Raw genomic sequence first — 16,178 nt, 5'->3', positions numbered from 1 at the left:
GACGGTACCAGTACTCATTAGTACCACGCTGACACGCCATGAGATTAATTAAGTGAGAATCCAAAATACTGTCTTGGACATTGATTTTATGCATAAAATCACTTGCCGAGATGTTTCGCATCTGTATACCACTTTTTAAAATGTGGTTCACTGCATATGACAGTCCTGACAGATCGCTTTCAAACAGGAGATGAAACAAATAGGGAATGCATTGACGAAACCTAGGATCTTCTGCATACAATCGTAAAGTCCGGTATTCAGACGCAGGAATTTGATGAGGTCGCTCATCATATCTTCCTCCTTGACCTGTGGGAAATAGCTGTGGGAAACACCGAGCTTCCAAACTTTCCTCCCAAACACTAATGGGACTCCCTTTGGCTTGTTTCATTTGAAACAACTCAATAGCATTCCCCATGACTTCCTTGGAATGCAAAGGATGAACACTATAATGTTCATATATTTCTTCACTATTAGACACCTCTACTTTCTCAATTTGGCCAGCACACAAAACGCTATCCTCTTCATCACTTACTTCCTCTTCTGCTACATATACATTCTTATAGTACTTATTATTTTTCTTCAAATACAAAGTTGCATTTTTCACTTTCCTAACATCCACTAAATCTTGCCATATTTTCTTATTCTTTGTCGGAAACCCATTAACCAAGATAACCAGAGGTTCCTCTTCCACTTTCTCAACTCCAATTGTGTTAATGTTTTTGTTTAAATCTAGAGGCAAATAAACAACTCTTCCCTTTAATCCTCTCTGTAAATCTGTTGGAGGCAACTTCCCTGTCTTTGGCTCCATTCTTACAATAGCCTGAAAGGGATGGATACTTTGAATCAAAATAGATTCATAAGTATTTAAATCCTTCAATTCTGAAGGAATCTCAACCAATTCCAGATTATTATGAACTGCCCTAGCAGGCATCTGGTTTTGATTTAATTTATTACAACAATAAGTACACACACGTTGGTCCACTCCCAAATCAAAACAATTTTCTACCATCAAGTATGTGGCAAAATCCTTCCATTCACTATTATTTTCCCTTTCAGTTTTTGCATATAAATGCACTAACTTAGTCTGATTCTTATAATAAGTGCGTCGACAACATACACACGTGAAATTAGGCCTCTCACTTGATTTCATCTGAAACGTGGCAATTTCCTTCTGAAAATTATCTGAACTAGAAACCTGTATATTATCTTCAACATAACCCTCTACTTCTGGGTCAATTTGAACATTCTCATCTCTACTACCAAAGTAACAAAACTCAATTTCTTCACAAATATTCTTCACATCTATTTCAGAACCATGCAAAAGAGCAGCACATAATTGTTTAAGCATAATTGCTGGACTCTTAGCATAATACAACATTCTCACTAATTTTCTCACTTTATTATGATGCACTGCTAGCATCCTGAAATGATGAAAAACACTCTGGCATACTCTCCTGGAAAGACAAGCCAGTGAATGACCACGCAAACCTGTCATTTGTCTCACTCTGCAAGGATCTAAATCTTGCAACAACTTTATTTTCTGCTTCAAACTTTTCTTATTAAATGTCCGTATAAAATCACAAAGCAAATTGATGGAAACCTGTCGCACACTGCAAATAGAACTACACTTCCAAATGTACACAGGACCCTTAGGACGTCTTCCTAAAACCTCATCACTTAGCGCCTCTTCTGTCTCTGTTGTCACAAGTTGTTCTTTTTCAACTGGGCAACCATCCTTCACTTCATAAGCTCGACCACTGGTGTCAACTGCAAACACCAAATCATTATCCTGAAAATAACTCTCCTCATTAAAAAATGCCTCACAACTTGAACTATGCATCCATTCTCCGGAAAAAACTTCACAAAAGTTAGTACGATTTACTACTCTCTTCCATCTACTTTTTGTTTTGAAATCAGAAATTACCTTGCTTAGTTTCCTAATTCTATTGATTACCAAAATAAATAACTTTCGCTTAATTTCAAAAGCATGATCAATAATTTTCTCTACATTTTTCTTTTTCTTATAAAATGCCGCTTTCTGTTGGCCTTTTTTTTAAATATTTTTCAATAAATTAACTATTATTCTGTTACGGAACATTCGATTTCGAATGTCCCTAAACTGTTGTTTCCTTCTACTATCATGCACAGAGTTATCTCTTCCTCTACCAGTAACAATTTTGATGGGTCTCTCCTTTCCATTTAAATTGCTTTTCTTTTTGTGGACTGAAACATTTTTTGGAGAAATACTTTTTTTACTACAAATATTTCTTAAGAATGATTTCGTGCTCTTACCCGGACCTTTCTTGGTGTTTTGACAAGTATTTGGGGAAGAGGACTGCTGCAATAAAACATCATCCTGCTGTCTTTGACGTTTTCTAGCCTTTCTAATTCTATTTTTTGTAGGCATTTTCCAAACTATGAAAGAATCTGCAGTTGAATCTGTGGAAAAATATAATAAAAAATGTTATTAACCACTATTACCAAACAGTAAATGAATAACAGTCATCTAAAACTTAATGCCCTACTAATTATTTAACATAGCAAATCTTTTGCACCAGCACTGCATCACAAAAATGACACTCAATGGTACAAAACAGGCATAGAACAATCATAAATCACTCCCTAATATTTTAAATGATTAATTCAGGATGACGATAAGATGTAGCCTATCTAAAGGTTTGTTTAGGCCCAGATCTTTGGACTGGGGTGAATGTGTGTCATTGATCCACATTCGGTCCATCACCTGTTTTGTTTATTTGAGGTGAGGCCAACACATGGTTGCAGATAAGATTTTCACTGAAAAAAACCAAAGAGAAAATACATGTAAAAACCTACCAATGAAGTAAGTCATTATTTGAAAACCATTACATTTCTGGAAATATGCACTGCTAGTGCTTCATAAGTTGTTTTGGGTCATATTTATAAGGCATTTGAGTGTCTATTATGCTATTTTACGTTCTTCATGGTGCAAATGTCTTGTAAATACGCTCCCACCTGCGGTTGGCAAATTTAGATTTTGATTATGGGAGTTACATAGGCATGTTAATAATTTCCCAAAAATGGTGTATGACCCCAAACAACCTATGAAGCTCTAGTAGTACATATTCAGAAATTTAATTGATTTCAAAATTCGTTTTTAAACACAGCATATAAATCAATTGTATACCTGCATTCAAGAGGAAATGACTGAAAATGTCCTTGAGACACATGAAAGCGTTTTCTGGAATGCCCTAGCACCATTTTTTGGACATTATTAACATGGCTATGTAACTCCCATAATCAAAATCTAAATTTGCCAAGCGCAGGTGAGAGCGTATTTACAAGACACTTGCCCCATGAGGAATGCTTGCCATTTAAAAAGGAAAAATAACATCAAAGACACTCAAATGCCTTATAAATAGGACCCAAAACAACCTATGAAGCTCTAGCAGTACATATCCAGAAATGTAATTGATTTCAAAAATGGTTTTTAAAAACAACATATCTGTTTCAGCTTACATAAGAGACCATAGAATGGGCTTCATATACAACAATAACTTGTGTTACTGCATGCCAGAATGGTACACCGAATATGCAATTACAATTTCTCAAAGAAACAAAATCTATTTCTATATCACTACAGACAAAGCCACAGTTTAAAAACACAGCTTTCTTCATCATTTTCTCCTTAGCAAGATTTATCGCAAATGCGATAAAAAACGGCCGCAATGCATGAATATCGCTGAAAAGTCAGCGATATTCATGCATTATCCAGCAAATGCTCTTAGCCATGTTATCCACCTCCCATTGGATAACATGGCTAAGAACTGCTCGCAAATGCGAAAAAAAACGGCCGCAATGCATGAATATCGCTGAAAAGTCAGCGATATTCATGCATTTTCCAGCAAATGCTCTTAGCCATGTTATCCACTTCCCATTAAATAACATGGCTAAGAACTGCTCAGGGCCCCATGAGGAAGGCTTTCCATTTAAAAAGGTAAACATAACATCAAAGACACTAAAATGCCTTCTAAATATGACCCCAAACAACCTATGAAGCTCTAACAGTACATATCCAGAAATGTAATTGATTTCAAAATTCGTTTTTAAACACCGCATATAAATCAATTGTATACCTGCATTCATGAAGAAATGACTGAAAATGTCCTTGAGACACATGAAAGTGTTTCTGGAATGCCCTAGCACCATTTTTGGGACACTATTAACATGGCTAGGTAACTCCCATAATCAAAATCTAAATTTGCCAAGCGCAAGTGGGAGCGTATTTACAAGACACTTGCCCCATGAGGAACGCTTTCCATTTTAAAAGGAAAACATAACATCAAAGACACTCAAATGCCTTATAAATATGGCCCAAAACAACCTATGAAGCTCTAGCAGTACATATCCAGAAATGTAATTGATTTCTAAAATCGTTTTTAAAAACAACATATCTGTTTCAGCTTACATAACAGACCATGGAATGGGCTCCATGTACCACAATAACTTGTGTTACTGCATGCCAGAATGCTACACCGAATATGCAATTACAATTTCTCAAAGAATCTAATTCTATTTGTATATCACTAGAGACAAAACCACATTTTAAAAACACAGCTTTCTTCATCATTTTCTCCTTAAATCATACTATTCTCTATCTAAATTAAATAAATCTTTTCTCACCTTAGCAAATATTTTTTGAGTTTTGAAAACAGTCTCAGAAATACACCAAATTGTCTTCAGCAGAAGAAAAAGGATGCACTCCAGAGGCTGCAGCTATTGAAAGCACAGAAATACAGATATTCATTTCACATATCTCTCATATTAGCCAATCATAACTCTTCCCTCACTTTTTTCAAATCAAAACCCTTCCCCCCTCTGCCCTCTCTGCCTTTTTTCCATAGCAACCACCTCCTGGAAGAGCTCTCATGTTTGCAAATTCACACAACAATGTTTCAATTGAACTCTGAACTCTCAGTGCACCTGCGTATCCAGTGCAATCTTTCATGAAATGTTTCTTCCTTGACCATTCAAATTACATCTTTCAAAGAACACATCCATGCACCCTAACTTTCTGTTTTCAGAAATGGAAATGCACCAATCACTGCTAATGATTCATTAGCATTGGAAATCCACAGTTTTTTTTCTTTACAAACTCCTACTGTTTCAACTGCCCTTTCATTACCACACTTCATCTGACTGCAGAACAACCTTCTCCCACCATGTTTAAGGTCTGGATTGTTGGACATAGTTACATCCACTGGGCTCAAAGGTATGCTGAGAACAGAAATTTACCTAACCTCAATTTACAGGATGTGGAAATTAAGTGGTTGGGCCAAAGAGGATTAAAATGTCACCAATTGATACCATTGGTGAAAACCTTTATGCATTTGCCAAAACCTGACCTGTTAATAGTGCACTGTGGAGGTAATGATTTGGGCACTTTGACAGGGGTAGGTCTGGAAATGCTTTTAAAGGACACCTTTGAGCAATTAATGGCACTTTTTCCTCAAACTGCCTTGGTATATTCCAATATATGCCAAAGACAGAAATGGAGGTGGTCCAACCAATTTTGTCCACAAATTGAGAAAGCGAGGAAGCATGTAAACAAATCTGTGTCAGCTTTCATGAGAGACCATGGAATGGGCTCTCTGTACAACAATAACTTGCGTTACTACATGCAAGATATCTACAGAGGAGATGGAGTTCACTTCTCAGATGAGGGCAACAGAATTTTCATTCTGAATTTAAGACTGTGCATTGGTACCTACTTATAAGTACCTAAATGTACCATAAACCCAAAAGCTCTTCTCAGAGCTACCCTTCATCTGATCACACACTTTTATTATTTTTTTTCTAACTTTTTTCTGTAATTTTCAACAAACTACGCTCAAAGAGCGCTATCCGGTACGCGAACTGGAAGCTAACCGCGCAAAATTTCAAAAAAAAAGTTTTTTCTTCGCACATATAGTCCTCCTCAGCCACCCTCAGAAAACGTAGGGGGGCAAAATACTTGTACCATGCCCCCTTCTACCCATTCAGAACATTATTTACCCTCCATTTTATACCTTGATTCGACCGAAACACAAAATGGTGGACTCCCGTTACGCTCCTAGTTCGCGGACCGGACCGCTTTCCGGGAAGCGGCCAAAAAAAAAGGTGGGAAAGTAATTTACAGAAAAACGACTACAGACACTCTCACCAAATATAAATTAGCTCATACTACATAACAATCCCTTTCATTCTCACAAACTTGATTGAAATTTCATTTAGCCATTTAGCCTTTAGACCTCTCCAAGTACCGTGAGGTAAATTACTTCACAAAACACATCTGAACTGTTGGAATTGACAACCAATGAAAATGTTACTTTCATTTTCTACTTTTATTACCTGACATTTGATTGGTTATATACTTGAATATATATAAAGGAAGAGAAGAAAACACAGCCATTTTGACTACTACTTCTTGTTGTACATCTCATTTCAATAGCTTCCAAAAACTTCAACTTCTTTGTGAAGGTAAGATATAATTTTTAAAAACGAAATATATTGTGCACTATAACTTAATATAATAGAATTTTTCTGCTAGATATACACTATCCCTCTGTAGTAGTAATGTATTTAGATAGACTTCTCTGTTATAGTTATGAATGGAGTTAGGCTTGTCTTGGTTAAATCACATACACTTTTTTATAGTCCTATTTCCACTCTGATACTATACACTGCCAAAAGATAAATTCACTGATAAAAACTGCCTATCTAAAATTAATCCCAACAGTGCCCTATCTCTACTAATATATATTTTTTTAATCCAAATTTCAGGCAAAATGGAAGGCGAAAACCAAGTTTCTTTTGAAATGGACCTGCAAGAGAGCAGCCAGGAATTGATTGAACAAATTGACATAGAATTTATGGATGAAAGCTTGGATAATGAACTGCTGCAATGTGTCCAAGCAGTAGATGCCCTCCTTGCAAATGAGGACATTTTACAACCTCACAGATTGCAAACAATATTTCAAGAAAATAATGACATTTCAGACACTGAAATGTTAGAAAGTTAAATAAATTATGAAAAACAATGAAAATAAAAAAAAACTTTAAAAATAAAGAAAACAAAAAAAAAAACAACAAAAACAACAAACAATTAACATACAGTCTTTGAAAAGTGTATCATTCTATTATCCTTATAGTACGCTGCCCAGAACGCTTTCCGGTTCGCGTACTAGGCGCTCATCGCGAAAAAAAAAAAATATATATTTTTTTGGACCCTGCTGGGCCCTTTTAAAACCTCCACATAAAACCTAGGGGGTCAGGGAGGATCTACTATGCCCCCTTATGGAAATTTCCCCCTTTGTTTTGGCCTCCTCTTGTCTCTCGATCCTACCGAGAGACAAGATGGCGGCTGCACCGGACTGTTTAGAATGTTGACAGACACCGAAGAGCCAATCAGCTTTCCGTGCGCAAAGTTCCGTTACGCGAAAAGTACGCGAACCGGATCGCTGCCCGGACCGCTGTTACAGATATATATCTTGATTTAAACGTTAATTTCTCAAAATCCACTGAAGCACATATATTGAGACCTAGCAAAGGCACATTGGGCTAACAGTCCCTACAATTTTGCCAAGTTTCGTGACAATCCATTCAGCCGTTCGGGCTAAAAGTGAGTCCAACCGCCCTATGGAAATTAACATGGGAAAAACGCGTTTTGGGACCCCCCTTTTTTCTCGGCCCCCCCTTGACGACCCCCCCCCAAATTTCCAGGAGCTGCTCAGAAACAAAATGTGCCATTTTCCTGAAAATTTCAGCCAATTCCATCCACAAACGCCAAAGTTATTAGACATAGAAGTTTCAAAAATCCCATAGGGAAAAAATCCTAACTATATATACCTACTGGCGACCGCCAGTAGGTAATATATATATATATATATATATATATATATATATATATATATATATATATATATATATATATATATATATATATATATATATATATATATATATATACATATATATATATACATATATATATAACGCAATAACAAACGAATAGAGCAAATATGTCAGTAACGTTACATAGTTATAATAGGTATTCTAACCTGAATGAAAAAATTATGTTAACCATTATAAAATAACAGTGAACAGTATGTTGTCTATATCTATGCTAAACTTTGCACCTTGGCGCACATGTCACTTTAAGAATGAACAGAGAAAAAAGCAAAAAAAGCAAAATAAATGAAAAAAAGTTGTATAAAAACAGACTCTGTACCGTTTTTCAATGAATTTCAAAGGTTTTTTAAATGCTCATTTCAAACTATGCCTACATAGATAGGACATGTACAGAAAGAGGAAGAAAGGTGCAGAAAGAAGCAAGAGAAGTGCAGAAAGAGGCAACAGAATTCCAGAAAGAGGAAGAAATGTATAGAAAGAAGCAAGAGAGGTGCGAAAAGAAGCAAAAGAGGTGCAGAAAGAGTCCTACTTTCACTATACCTTTCCACAGACTCATACAAAGTAGCCTAATCACTAATCTGTCTCCCAAGATGACTTAAACCTCACTTTTCTCTTGAAGGTTAATTTTTCATCGACTGCTCAGAATGTGAGGCCTACCAAATGTAAAACAGCAATCCTAACCATTTCACAGTTATAAGTCTGACGAAGTTTGTGAATGTATGCATGCGTGTCACTGCTATTACCTAATGACAAGTAACATAAAAATAACAATACAAATACTTGAATACCTGTGTTTTAAACAGCATACTCTGTGCATTTGTGTACAAAAAGGTATATGTATTTCTTTCTGCTCATAATGCAGGGCTTATGGATATTCAATAGTATATTTGAGGGGCTCTATAACACCTACATAGATAATACATGTCTCTCTGTGCAACCGGGTAACAGAGCAGAACTGAGATTTGACCCCCCTATGGGAGAAGCTACCCGCTTTTTAAGCTACCATCTTCAGATGCATAACACATGTGAGCATACATGTACAAGTAGACATATACCTCAGTCACAAGAGCATGCAGACCTTTAAACTTGACAGCTTGCACTTCCCATTTGAGTACAGAAAGAGGCAAGAGAAGTACAGAACGAATTAAGAGAAGTGCAAAAAAAACAAGAGAGGTGCAGGCAAAAGTAAGAAATGTGCAGAAAGAGGCAAGAGAAGTGCAGAAAGTGGCAAGAGAAGTACAGAAAGAGGGAGGAGGGCTGCAGAAAGAATTAGGAGATGTGCAGAAAAAACAAGAGAGGTGCAGAAAAAGTAAGAAATGTGCAAAAAGAAGCAAGAGAAGTGTAGAAAGAAGCAACAGAGGTGCAGAAAGGAGCAAGGGAAATACAGAAAGAAGCAAGCGAGGTGCAGAAAAGAGCAAGAGAAGTGGCGAAAGAGGCAAGAGAGGTACAGAAAGAGTCAAAAGAGGTGCAGAAAGAGGGTACAGAAAAAGGCAAGAGAAGTTTAGAAAGAAGCAATAGAGGTACAGAAAGAAGCAAGAAATGAGCAGAAAGGAGGGAGGTGCAGAAAGTAGAAGAGATGTGCAGAAAGAGGCATGAGAATTGCAGAAAAAGGAACAAAAGGAACATGAAAGAAGCAAGAGAAATACAGAAAGAGGCAAGAGAGGCGCAGAAAGAAGCAAGAGTAGTTTGCACACCATTAGTATGAATTTAACACCCACATTTAGCAATAAGTAACCAGTGACCATTACAGCTTTGCAAAGGGCCTTCCACCATGCTGTTCAAATATGCAGATTATTCAGCAGATGATGGATTATGTGGCAAATGTGAAAATGTATAATTATGTGAAAATCGGTGCAGCTGAAGTAGCATAATTCAAGTGGCCCTACTCATACCTCTGCATAAGTCCAGAAGTGGTCCTCAGTTGTTCCTTCTTTTTTTGATTCATTGAACTTAGAGTTTAGGTTTTATGGAAATGAGGAAGACTAAACCTGAGGTTACCACTCCACTCACAGACCATACCCCATAATTATTCTCCAGAACACAAAATCCCCGTCTACATAGTTCCTATATTCTAAATACCACATACTTTCTTAATTTCACTGCACAACATACCACATATTTCCACTACACACAACGTATATCCACTCCAAAAAACATTAGCACATTTTTTTTATATTTACATTGCCAATAGCTCTAACTCTCAAAAATGCGAGACCTATTATATTACAAATGCTTCTTTAACTAGAAGTCATGTTTGCAGACTGGTGGAGAAAGGGGGCTGTGCGACCAGTGCTCAGGAATTCTGCTGCATAGGAGTTACCGAAGGTACCAGGAGGGCTTCTTGGCCCCTAAAGTCCCTCAGGAGTAAAGTGTACTTCATCCTCCAACCTGTAGTGTGCCAGGAGGTGTGTTTGAAGAGTGGTGGAGAAAGTTTTCTAAAAGTGAGGGGTGACGTGAACCCCTCCTCAGGCCGATTTCGGCACGAGGACCCCATCTCACTGTCATTTGTTTTTCTAAATTAACAAAAGGGAGAGGGGCCAGAGTCAGTTTGGGGACTGAGGGGGAGCCCCAATGTCCCCGCGGTTCCTGCTGGCTCTTCACCTCCTCTGGGCACCAGCATTGCTTTTGGGCAAAGGGAGCTACTAACATGCAGCTCATTTTGCCCAAAAGCAATTCTGCTTCGCTTCATGGAAGCAAGAGCATCCTTTCTGCTCTTGCTTTCATGAAGTGAAGCAGAAGTTTGCTATGGCATGATGCCATAGCAAACTGCAATGTCCTGGGGGTGGGCACCTCTAGACATTGCTGAAGCCAGCCCTCGACCACCCTCCCACCTGTTTGCTGCCCTTGGGAGGTGGTGGTCCCTGGGGCAGGGGGTCCACAATGGACCCCGCACTGAATTGATGTTTGACCTGAGGAGGTGGTGGTCCTCTGGCAGTGTGGGGGGCTTGAGCCCCCACTCTTCATTTTTTAAAAGTAGCCCCGGGGAGGTGTCAGTCCCTGGCACTCAAGCGGGCCCATGAGGCCCCCATCCATTGTTCAAGAAAGCCTTGGGGAGGTGGCGGTCCCTGGGGCAGTGTGGGGGGCAGGATTCCCATCATATTGTTTTTAAAGCACCTGGGAGGTGGCAGTCCTTGGGCCTGCGGGGTGCCTGCATGGGCCTGTGCGTATCATTAGAATAGCCCTAGGGAGGTGGAGGTTACCAGGGCTGCAGGGGACCCAGCAGGCCCCACAGGCCCCCGAATTATGATCAAACTTTGCCCCCAGGACCCTACGCAAATCCCACTGAATATTTTTGTTAATGCTTTTTTGGGCCCTCTGGGTTCCTGTGGGACCCCTGAGCAGGCCTAGGGGGTCAGGGTGTTTCTACCCTGCCTCCTTTTTTGTTTGTTTGCCTTTTTTCTTGTGACTCGGTTGAACTGAGTCACACGATGGCTGCTAACACCTCCTGGTTGGAACTGTTGGCAGCCAATCAGAGTCAGGCTCTAGATCGGGCAGGGGGTTCGCAGGTCCTTTGCGACCACCTGATATTAATACCTGTAAATATATTAATTTCTCAGGAACTACTGAACGGATTTATACCATTTAACAAAAAGAGTGCACCCTGGACCAAGAGCTACCTTTCTGCCAAATGTTGTGTAATTCCATTCAGCAGTTGAGGCTGTAGCTGCGTCAACAGTTTCATGGAGAAAAAGTGTCTTGTTTTGCTCAGCCCCTGCTTGACAAATCACCTTAAAACTTTTCAAGAAAAGAGCTGACCTGGGTGCCCTATTAGTTTTTAAAATTTTGTGAAGATTCGTCAAATGGCACTAAAGATATTGGCAAAAGAACAAATGCTTTTGCTATGGAAACTATGTCCTAACTATAACTATCTACTGGCGACTGCTAGTAGGTTACATAGACATATATATCTTCACATCCACAGTCCTAACAGACCAAATGGACCATTTGTTTAGTATCCAGAAATGTGTTTCGGTAAACGATACCTTTCTCAAAGCCAGTTAAAAACAGAGGATGTCATTTTCAAGTCTATTAACTGGAACAATCAGTGGCAAGTGAAAGAAGATTGTACAAGTACTCGTAAAATGCTTGTTTCAATGTCAGCCATACTTGTGTGTATTCTCAAATATCTGTAATCCTTTTGGAAGTGTTACATAGCACACACTTGGCCACATTAGGTGCAGTCACCATCTTGGAATACACCCAACATATTTTGCCACATAACCGCAAGGGAGCAATGTCTCATATTAAATTATGCTATGCGCCCTTCATCAGACAACAATGCCAGTTGTCCCAGCACATACCTGCAAGCATTACACTCCTTATCTTGCATTCAAACAAGGAACCGGGAGCAGAAACAAAAATTTCCTCAGAAACCGACAAAGGTTAAAACAGGTTCCAACTACACACTCCACCTGTGTTTTGAAGTACAAGCTGTTATCGAACTTCACTCCTAGATTCCGCCCCACTGTGGCAGGAGTCAGAAATGGAGCTGATCTAAGCCAGAATTTATTCACCAGCCCAAACAGGACTCCAAAAACCTAAACTTCGATTTTACTTATATTGCACTGGAGATTACTCCAGCCCATCCACTGAAACACCCCTGACAGACACAGTTCAAATATGGTTTAGGCGATAGAGGTGTTCCCATCCAAAGTTAAGAGGATCTGCGTTAGGTCAGCTTAAGGTATAACCTGCACACCAAAGGTTTCTACCTGGGTTGCCAAAGGAGACATGTGGACATTAAACAATGTTGGACTAAGAGCAGAGCTCTGGGGAACCCCAAATTTAAGGGGTTTGGAGTCAGATGCAAATTGTTAATTAACTAATATGTAATTAACATCCCAGCCTAGACCTTTACAAAACTAGCAGAGCGCAACTAACATATTTTTAACATACAATATCCCTAATCTAAATTTTTAACATTCAATAAAAAATACTTTGACAAATAATAATTAATAAATCATTAATTGAATTAACTTCTCAGACTATGCCCTACAAAACCTTGCATTCTGTAACTGAAATATCAGCAAAATAAATCAGTATTCTATATTTTACATAATTAAAAATAAATACATACATCCAAAATATTAATACATTATTAAACTAATATTTCTTAATTACCTTTCCACCCTAGACTCCTTCAAAAGTAGCAGTCCCCAGCTAAAATATAAGTAAAATATAAAGGTATTCCACTACTTACATTATTAAAATCAAGTAAATAATTAAATGCACATGTATATTTAATTGTTAATTAATTATTACTTCATGAATTTCCCACCATATACCCCTAGAAACCCAATAGCCGGTGTATAACATATAATGAAAATAAATCAATATTATATAATTTACATAAGAAATGTCAATATCATAATTAAATAAAATGTATTAAGTAATTCATAATTATTGTTAACAAATTCACTTCCCACCCTATCCCCTTATAAATGCCACAACTCGCAACAACATCAGAAATGATTATACAAAATTACAAATCACATGAAATTACATCCTGTATTTGGCAGACTACGTGGCTTCGGAGTCGGGAGGGAGAACATGGCGGCAGACGGCTGAGCTGCCGTGGTGCTCCGGGACTCGAGCTCCCGTTTTCCTCCCAAATGCCTGACGAGCGAAGATAAACACTTTTCTTTTTTCTACCAGCAAGTTACTAGTATCTGGCGAGCTAAAGTAATAGCATATTAGGCATATTTTTGTAATTTTCACCGATTTTACCGATTGACCGGTTACTCTTGGCGTGGGGTCTGTCTTCTACCTCTATGACGGTATACTACAGGCTCGGGGAAAGACAAGAGATCGGAAAAAATCACCTCCAAGGATGATGAATCGTCTTGATTGGGGCCATAGTACCCAACAATCATAAGTTGCGTGCCCAGAATAGAGAAAGAAGCAATAACCCATCTACCAGCTGGGTCCACCTTGGAATCTAACACCTTAGCTTTCAGACGTTTCTTAAAGATAAGTGATACCCCACTAGAGGATAAACACTGAGAGGTGGAAATTGCAAAATCAATCCACTTGTTCCCTTTAACTAGCGTGTCAATTTCAGCCTGGATCAAATGCGTCTCTTGGAGGATGATGACCTGTGCATCTGAGTCACGCAAGTACTGCAGCAACTTTCTGGCCCCAGGTTTAGTACGTAGGCCGTTGACATTCCAAGATATTATTTTTAATTTATCCATAAGCATTGACCCCGACACCTCCCAACCTTAATTGGATACAAGAGACATCTTTTGCTTGACCTACCCCTATATAATTTGGCACCACATCATGCAAGAAATTTGAAACGTCATAAATTGAGACACAAAATTGGCAAATGAGGAATTTTTTGTGTGAAATTTGTACCCCCCGTAACCTCCCCTCTGAACTCGTGCCCCCCCACGCTCCTCCGCTCCTCCCATGGAGAACCCTTGGTGTATCTAACCGGATCAAGTCCAGTAGATGGCACCCCTCCCCAAGCTCCTGCTACTCCTCCCAAAAACCTGAAATAAATATCCTACCAAAGTGAGCTAAGTGTACCGCAACACTAAGGGCCCCATTAGGATGACGGGCGGACATTGTCTGCCCGCCACCCTATCGTAGAATGGGACCGCCCGCCATAAGGGTTGGGGTCCCGTGGGGGGAATTAGGATGTGCCCGCCACAGTGGCGGGCACATCCTGTAGTGTTTGCATTGTGGCCGGCGGTGCACTCTGCACCGCCCGCCACAATGTAAAAAATGCTCTTTTGCATTTGCATATGCAAAGCCGCAGTCACCGTGCGGTGCCTGCCGCTTTGCATATGCAAATGTGGGGGGGTACCATAGGTACCCCCCATGTGCCCCCCAGACAGTGGCGCTAACCTGGGGGCCCTGCAGGGGGCCCCCGCAGCAATCACCGCATGCCTTTCCGTGGCGGCATTGCCGCCAAGGAAAGGCCTCTGCTTTTTGCAATTGTAATATGGCTGGCGGTGTCCATTGGACACCGCCACCATATGAATCTATTACCGCCGCGGTCGCAAGCCGACCGCGGTGGTAAAGTGGCGGACGGTCTTTCCGTCCGCCGCTGTCCCCTCCGCCATCCTAATAAGGCGGAGGGGAACACGAGAGTGGTTGTCGGGCGGATTGCCTCCGCCTGGGTGGCGGTGGCCACCGCCATCCTGGCGGAGGCAATCCGCCCGATATCGTAATGGGGCCCTAAGTGTGTGCATTCCAGAAAGAAGGAAATAATTATTTTAGATATTTTTATAAATTTTAATTTCAATTCATTTTTTTTTATTAGATAGTGAATATATATATATATCTATGATTATGTGTTAGCGATCAAATTCTTTAGTTATACTTCAGTTAGGCAGTGTAGTTAAAGGCCCGTACCCTAATTATCTGACGCCTTATTGCCCTGATCTAGCAGGAGCTCATCAGCAGCTTGCACCGACCTGATGTTGAACATCTTATTATTGTGCATCACCCTTAGAGCGGCCGGAAACATAAGTTGAGCAGTAGCACCCAACTTCCTAAAGGCGTCTAGCCGCCTGGCAAACTCCCACTGCTTCTCCAGCGTGACCCTTGATAAATCAGACCTACTAAGGAAAGAAAACCCCTTACCAGGTAGGGTCTTCTGTTTAAGAGCTAAGTTAAGGATCTGCTCTTTAAGGGCATACGTGTGGAAATTGACAAGTATTTTTTGCAAGGCTTGGACCTTTGCAGGTTCCACCTAAATGGATCTCTATGAACCCTTTGAATATCGATAGCCAGCTCCTCCAAGGATTGATCCAAACACAACGAGTCCTTCAATAAATGGAAGACAAACTGTTTGACATCAGAACCTTCTAATCCTTCTGGTATATTAATAATGCGAATGTTCCCCTTCTGGTATTGTTCTCTAACACCTCCATCCTGTCTAGAAGGGCCTGATCCTCTTTCCTCAGTTTAATAATGTCCTCTTCAGCTTCATCCAAATGGATCGACATCACAGCAACTGTCCCTTCCAACTTCCCCGTCCTCGATGTTAGCCCATCAATCTTGTTATCAAGGGATTCGCAATAATTCCGAATCTCCAACTGATTGGCCGATGACTCCTCGAAGACCCTTTTTATATCCCGGGATAGGGTAGAGAACATTGCCAGTAAAGAGGCAGCCGAGATACCAGACGTTGAACCTCCTCCGTCCAAGCTTGGAGCAGGGTCTAACATTTGCGGCTGGACATAGTCAGGGGAGAACTCTTCTACTTCCTCACCTCCCATCTCTGTACCCATAATTTC

The sequence above is a fragment of the Lissotriton vulgaris genome, chromosome 4_1 (genome assembly GCF_964263255.1).
Source record: "Lissotriton vulgaris chromosome 4_1, aLisVul1.2, whole genome shotgun sequence".
NCBI lineage: Eukaryota > Metazoa > Chordata > Amphibia > Caudata > Salamandridae > Lissotriton > Lissotriton vulgaris.
Note: the sequence above shows the minus strand (reverse complement) of the source record.